General features: G+C 50.6%; 1 pseudogene; it reads right to left on the bottom strand.

The window, feature by feature from the left end:
- Nucleotides 1-1028: 1028 nt before the first annotated feature.
- On the bottom strand, nucleotides 1029-5220 carry LOC138781181 (oocyte zinc finger protein XlCOF22-like; annotated as a pseudogene).
- Between the last annotated feature and the right edge of the window lie 1521 nt (nucleotides 5221-6741).

Here is a 6741-nt window from a genome sequence, read left to right on the forward strand (position 1 = left end):
CCTGTGTACTCTCTCCCCCCCCCCCCTTACCTTGTGTACTCTCCCCCCCCCCCCTTACTTTGCCCTGTGTACTCTCTGCCTCCCTTGCCCTGTGTACTCTCTCCCCCCCCTTGCCCCGTGTCCCTTACCTTGCCCTGTGTACTCTCTTCTTCCCCCCTTACCTTGCCCCGTGTACTCTCTCCTCCCCACCTTACCTTGCCCCGTGTACTCTCTCCTTTCCCCGTGTACTCTCTCCTTTCCCCCTTACCTTGCCCTGTGTACTCTCTTTTTCCCCCTTACCTTGCCCTGTGTACTCTGCCTCCCTTGCCCTGTGCACTCTCTTCTCCCCTCCCCCCCCTTACCTTGCCCTGTGCACTCTTTACTGCCCACTTACCTTGCCCTGTGTACTCTCTCCCCCCCCTTACCTTGCCCTGTGTACTCTGCCTCCCTTGCCCTGTGCACTCTCTTCTCCCCTCCCCCCCTTACCTTGCCCTGTGCACTCTTTACTGCCCACTTACCTTGCCCTGTGTACTCTCTCCCCCCCCTTACCTTGCCCTGTGTACTCTGCCTCCCTTGCCCTGTGCACTCTCTTCTCCCCTCCCCCCCTTACCTTGCCCTGTGCACTCTTTACTGCCCACTTACCTTGCCCTGTGTACTCTCTCCCCCCCCCCTTACCTTGCCCTGTGTACTCTGCCTCCCTTGCCCTGTGCACTCTCTTCTCCCCTCCCCCCCTTACCTTGCCCTGTGCACTCTTTACTGCCCACTTACCTTGCCCTGTGTACTCTCTCCCCCCCCCTTACCTTGCCCTGTGTACTCTCTCCCCCCCCTTACCTTGCCCTGTGTACTCTCCCCCCCCCCCCTTACCTTGTGTACTCTCTCCTCCCCCCCCTTACCTTGCCCCGTGTACTCTCTCCCCCCCCCTTACCTTGTGTACTCTCTCCTCCCCCCCCCTTACCTTGCCCCGTGTACTCTCTGCCTCCCTTGCCCCGTGTACTCTCCCCGTGTTCTCTCCCCCCCTTACCTTGCCCCGTGTACTCTCTCCTCCCCCCCTTGCCTCGTGCACCATCAAGATTAGTGAGACTCTTATTTCTGTTTTGTTGTATTCAGTTACTTTTAACTTTAATAAATAAAAAAAATAATAAATATTCAATAGGTTTTAATTGAAAAATTGTTTCTGTCTTGTGTGAACTCTCTCATGTGTAACAAGATATGATTTCTCTGCAAAACATTTCTCACATTGTATACATGAATATAGCTTCTCTCCTGTGTGACTTTTCTCATGTCTAGCAAGACTTGACTGAGTTGTAAACATTTCCCACATTCTGAACAGGAATATGGTTTCTCACCTGTGTGACTTCTCTCATGTGCAAAAAGATTTGACTGATCTGTAAAACATTTTCCACATTCTGAACATGAATATGGTTTTTCTCCTGTGTGAATTCTCTGATGATTCTTCAGTCTCTCTTTAGTAATAAAACATTTCTCACATTCTGCACAAGAATATGGCTTCTCTCCTGTGTGACTTCTATCATGTCTATTAAGACTTAATTTATCTGTGAAACGTTTCCCACATTCTGGACATGAATATGGCTTCTCTCCAGTGTGACTTCTTTCGTGTCTAACAAGAGTAGATTTATCAGTAAAGCACTTTCCACAATGTGCACATGAATATGGCTTTTCTCCTGTGTGACTTCTCTCATGTTTAACAAGATCTGATTTATTTGTAAAACATTTCCCACATTCTGAACATGGAAATGGCTTCTCTCCTGTGTGACTTCTCTCATGTATGACAAGATGGAATTTTTGTATAAACCGCTTTCCACATTCTGAACATGAATAGGGCTTCTCTCCTGTGTGAATTCTCTCATGTATAACAAGCTGTGATTTATACATAAAACATTTCTCACATTCTGAACATGAATATGGCTTCTCTCCTGTGTGACTTTTTCTGTGCGTAAAAAGACCTGAACTTGTCGTGAACCTTTTCCCACATTCATCACACTGAAGCTGTTTCCTCCCTCTGTGTCCCTTCCCTGTGGTCGCCGTGTGTGAGTAGTCAGGAGAAGGTTCCTCATGGTCAGGAGGATTATATGATAGATCTGTAGTGTGACGTCCTGGATGTACAGTAAGGGGGAGGAGGGCTTCTCCTGAGGAGTGCTGCTCTGCAGCTTCAGCTTTATAATTCAGCGATAGCACAATGTTCTCCTCAGACATATTACCGCCATTTCCTGTAGGAGTAAAAAGGGAGAAGAGAAGTAGAAAAGAGTATATACCGTATGTATATGTATGTCTTTTCTTATTATAATAACCCTCCAGCTCAGTGTGTGGGCTCCGTGGTTAGCACTATACAGGGCGTTACGGTGACACGTGGTAAGCAGTGTATAGAGTAGTAGGGTGGCTCAGTGGTTAGCAGTATATAGAGTAGTAGGGTGGCTCAGTGGTTAGCAGTATATAGAGTAGTAGGGTGGCTCAGTGGTTAGCAGTATATAGAGTAGTAGGGTGGCTCAGTGGTTAGCAGTATATAGAGTAGTAGGGTGGCTCAGTGGTTAGCAGTATATAGAGTAGTAGGGTGGCTCAGTGGTTAGCAGTATATAGAGTAGTAGGGTGGCTTAGTGGTTAGCAGTATATAGAGTAGTAGGGTGGCTTAGTGGTTAGCAGTATATAGAGTAGTAGGGTGGCTCAGTGGTTAGCAGTATATAGAGTAGTAGGGTGGCTCAGTGGTTAGTGTCGTTGACATCGCAGTTCCCATCCCACCACTCACTGCATGTAAGAAGAAAGAAGGTGATATGAGACCTGTACTGTACAGTGCTGTGGAATAAACTGGTACTATATTAAGAGATGACTACAGATCAATACTGTACAACATATATACTATACCCCTCCCCCACTATACATATATACTATACCCCTCCCCCATTATACATATATACTATACCCCTCCCCCATTATACATATATACTATACCCCTCCCCCATTATACATATATACTATACCCCTCCCCCATTATACATATATACTATACCCCTCCCCCATTATACATATATACTATACCCCTCCCCCATTATACATATATACTATACCCCTCCCCCATTATACATATACACTATACCCCTCTATACGGCACTATACATATATACACACAGGGGGTCACCGGGGGGAGCCTAAAGTGTTACTGTAATGTAGCTGTAAGGTGGAGCCCCCCCTTATATCCCTGTGTAACTCCATCCTCCCCTACCTGGTATAGCAGCTCCCGGCGCCTCCTCCTCCTTCACCTCACTCATACACGGGGGATCGCCCCTCATCCTCTCTTCTTCTGCTTCATCCTCCACTTTAATATTAGTCACCTGATCTCCCCCCTGATGGGACATATAGAACAATTCAGTACAATCCAGCAGACAGGAGGGAAAATCTAACACATCAACATAAGAAACCAGCAACATGTATCTATCAGCCTCATCACATCTATGAGTGCAGGAGCAACAACCACCAGCACCGGGGGGCGCTATAGAGATATAGTGCTATAGCATCAGCCTCATCTACCTGCTGATTGTCTGCTGGGACATTTCCCTCTGGACAGTCCTGGGAATACAGAGGACGGGGACACCTCTCTGGTGGATTCCTGTCACTGCCTCCATCTGTAGGGAACACAGGGAGCCAATCCATTATACACTGCTACATGTCATCAGGAGGAGGAGGAGGATGGGGGGAGGAGGATGGGGGGAGGGGGAGGAGGAGGATGGGGGGGGGGGGAGGAGGAGGATGGGGGGGGGGAGGAGGAGGATGGGGGGGGGGAGGAGGAGGAGGATGGGGGGAGGAGGAGGATGGGGGGAGGAGGAGGGGGAGGATGGGAGGAGGGAGGAGGAGGATGGGGGGGGGAGGAGGGAGGAGGAGGATGGGGGGGGGAGGAGGGGGAGGATGGGAGGAGGAAGATGGGAGGAGGAGGAGGAGGATGATAAAATAGGGGCCCCTTCCCCTGCTCTCTAGAATCAGGAAGGTCTCCTCTTACCTTGTGCTGTGAGGCCGGGCGGCTGATCCTCCATCATGAGCGGCTGCTCCCCCCGGTACAGATCCTTGTGTCCTTCTACATACTCCCACTCCTCCATGGAGAAATAGACGGCCACATCCTGACACCTTATAGGAACCTGACACACACAATGATCACACAGTCATCCCCCCCAGCCTGCTGCCTCCTGGATTACTCTATCATCTCCCAGCATTCCCCAGTGTCACCTCTCCAGTCAGCAGCTCAGTCATCCTGTGGGTGAGTTCTAGGATCTTCTGCTCATGTATCAGTGATGGAGGCTCCGTGATGGGGCCCCGGGCCCTGCTCCGCCCTCCTGACTCCTGGGGGAAGGCCACACCCTCCCCCCATGTCTTCTTCACTATGGTGTAATCCTGGGGATGGAGAGAGACAATGAGGGAACTGAGCCCAGTATTCCTGCCTCCTCCTCACTACAAAGAGGAGATTGTCCCCCTGTATAGAGCTCTAGTGAGGAGGAGGAGGAGGAGACACATCTGGACTACTGGGGTCAGTGCTGGAGACCACCGCACCTACAAAGAGGAAACCAGATCCAGAACATAGAGCGGGGGAGGGAGGGGCCAAAGAGCCCAGACAACAATGGTGGAAATCTAGAGAAGTTACCTCTCCGGTCAGCAGGCGGATGATCTCCAAGGTGACGTGTAATATTCTCTTACTGATCTCATTCCTGTCCTTCTCCATCCTTGGGGGGTCATTCAGGAGGAGGAGCGTCTGGGGGAGAAGAGGAGACAACTGGAATACAAGGAGGCGTTACTCCTGCCGGGGCCTTTATGTCACAGCCAGGGGCCCCAAACCATACAGGGGCCACAGCATATGTAAAATCCCTCCTACTGTAAGCTTACCTTACTGCTGGGGTCACACTGATAGTAACACAATGTAACATCCCTTCTCCTGTAAGCTTACCTTACTGCTGGGGGGGTCACACTGATAGTAACACAATGTAACATCCCTCCTCCTGTAAGCTTACCTTACTGCTGGGGGGTCACACTGATAGTAACACAATGTAACATCCCCCCTCCTGTAAGCTTACCTTACTGCTGGGGGGTCACACTGATAGTAACACAATGTAACATCCCTCCTCCTGTAAGCTTACCTTACTGCTGGGGGGGTCACACTGATAGTAACACAATGTAACATCCCTCCTCCTGTAAGCTTACCTTACTGCTGGGGGTGTCACACACTGATAGTAACACAATGTAACATCCCCCCTCCTGTAAGCTTACCTTACTGCTGGGGTCACACACTGATAGTAACACAATGTAACATCCCTCCTCCTGTAAGCTTACCTTACTGCTGGGGTCACACACTGATAGTAACACAATGTAACACCCCTCCTCCTGTAAGCTTACCTTACTGCTGGGGGGTCACACTGATAGTAACACAATGTAACATACCTCCTCCTCAGTAGTGGTCTTTGGCACCAAGCACCCCAAGCAACGCTTGGGGCCCCACGCCCCCTCTTCTCTTGTGCTCAAGAGCGCTAGACAGGGCCGCTGCCCCGCTCGCTGCTGTGATCTGAACTGTAACTATGAGCACTCGTAATGAGCGCTCACAGTTACATGCAGCAGCAGCACTGACAGGGCGGGAACCATTGGCTCCCTTCCTGTCAGTCACTCGTGGCCGCAGGAAGTGTTTTTCCTGTGGTCACAAGTGGCCGCTCTGTCCTTGTGGTGCCGGTGCTCCAGTGACATAACTGGAGCATCGGCGCCAAGACAAGGGGAGCGCGGCCTTTTGTGACCGCAGGGGAAACCCTTGCGGCCACAATAGTGAAAAGAAGAGGAGACGCCCGAACCCAGGTGAGTATAAGTGGTTTGTTTTATTGTGTTATATACTATATGGGAGGGGGAGCACACAGAAGCCTGTGTAACTGGGGAGCGCACAGCGGGGGTCTATATATAACTGGGGGAGCACACAGGGGGGCTATAGACTACTGGGGCTTCACAGAGGGGTCTATATACTACTTGGGTCAGCACACAGGGGGTCTATATACTACTTGGGGCAGCAGAATGGGGTCTATATACTACTGGAGGAGCACACAGAGGTCTATATACTACTGGCGGGGCACACAGGGGTCTATATACTACTGGGGGAACACAGAGAGGGTCTATATACTACTGGTGGGGCACACAGGGGGTCTATATACTACTGGGGGCAGCACACAGGGGGTCTATGTATAATGGGGAGCACAGGGGGTCTATATATAACTGGGAGAGCACACAGGGGGTCTATATATAACTGGGGGCAGCACACAGGGGTCTATATACTGCTGGTGGAGCACACAGTGGTCTATATACTACTGGGGGAGCACACAGGGATCTATATACTAATGGCGGAGCACACAGGGGGTCTATATACTACTGGCGGAACCACACGGGGGGTTTATATACTACTGGAGGAGCACACAGGGGTCTATATCCAAGTGGGGGAGCACACAGGGGGCTATATACCACTGAGGGCGCACACAGGGGATCTATATACTAGTGGGGGAGAACACAGGGGGTATATGCAACTGGGGGCAGCACACGGGGTATATACGACTGGGGGCAGCACACAGGGGGTCTATATACTTTTGAGGGAGCACACGGGGGGGCTATATATAACTAGGGGAACACAGGCGTCTATACACTACTGGGGGAAGCACACAAGGGGTATATACTACTGAGGGGAAGCACACAAGGTGTATATACTACTGAGGGGAAGCACACAAGGGGTATATACTACTG

Source organism: Dendropsophus ebraccatus, unplaced genomic scaffold (genome assembly GCF_027789765.1).
Source record: "Dendropsophus ebraccatus isolate aDenEbr1 unplaced genomic scaffold, aDenEbr1.pat pat_scaffold_962_ctg1, whole genome shotgun sequence".
Lineage (NCBI taxonomy): Eukaryota > Metazoa > Chordata > Amphibia > Anura > Hylidae > Dendropsophus > Dendropsophus ebraccatus.